Source organism: Sinocyclocheilus rhinocerous, unplaced genomic scaffold (assembly GCF_001515625.1).
Source record: "Sinocyclocheilus rhinocerous isolate Xijiao unplaced genomic scaffold, SAMN03320098_v1.1 scaffold1112, whole genome shotgun sequence".
Classification (NCBI taxonomy): Eukaryota; Metazoa; Chordata; class Actinopteri; order Cypriniformes; family Cyprinidae; genus Sinocyclocheilus; species Sinocyclocheilus rhinocerous.
Window position 1 is genome coordinate 1,043,415 of NW_015657961.1, and position 668 is coordinate 1,044,082.

Here is a 668-nt window from a genome sequence, read left to right on the forward strand (position 1 = left end):
TGTTAGAATTCCATTTGAAACGCAGCCATACACCGTTCTTTAAATAGATAGATAGATTGTTTGACTTTATTGATCATTATAGTAGAAAGTCTTTAACTACTCACGTTCTCTTGTAGCCATTACTGGATGCGTCACTGAAGCCCCGCCTCTTTGCATATCATCTCCGCCCCTAACAGCTGCCAAGATGGAGAGTCTGCACGACACTGATGAGTTTTGAGATCTCAAACTAGAACTTTGAGTCTCTGAAAGTTCTGGGCTTTGAATCAAGAGCTCCCGTTGAGCTGAGACACTCAGAGACTGGAGTGTAAGAGGCTAGGTCACTGCTCTGTGTGTGTGTGTGTGCGTGTGTGTACGTGCGCGGGGGGAGTGCCATATGAGCCAGCCGATGCTTGTTTGACACATAACAGTGGGACACATGGTGCGCAACACACTCTACTGCCCAGGCACAGATGGTTGGGTGCGTTTGGTGTGTATGTGTGTGAGAGAGCATATCAAGATGATAACATGAAAAGAGCCTCAGTACGACACGACTAAACAATCGAGACATTTCGGTTTTTATTGTCTTCTTTGTTCCTCCATATCTAGTATGGAAATTAGCTTGTGATCTTGCCCTGCTCATCCTGTTTTTGTACATTTGCCTCCTTTTTAACCTTTTCAAATGAACAAAA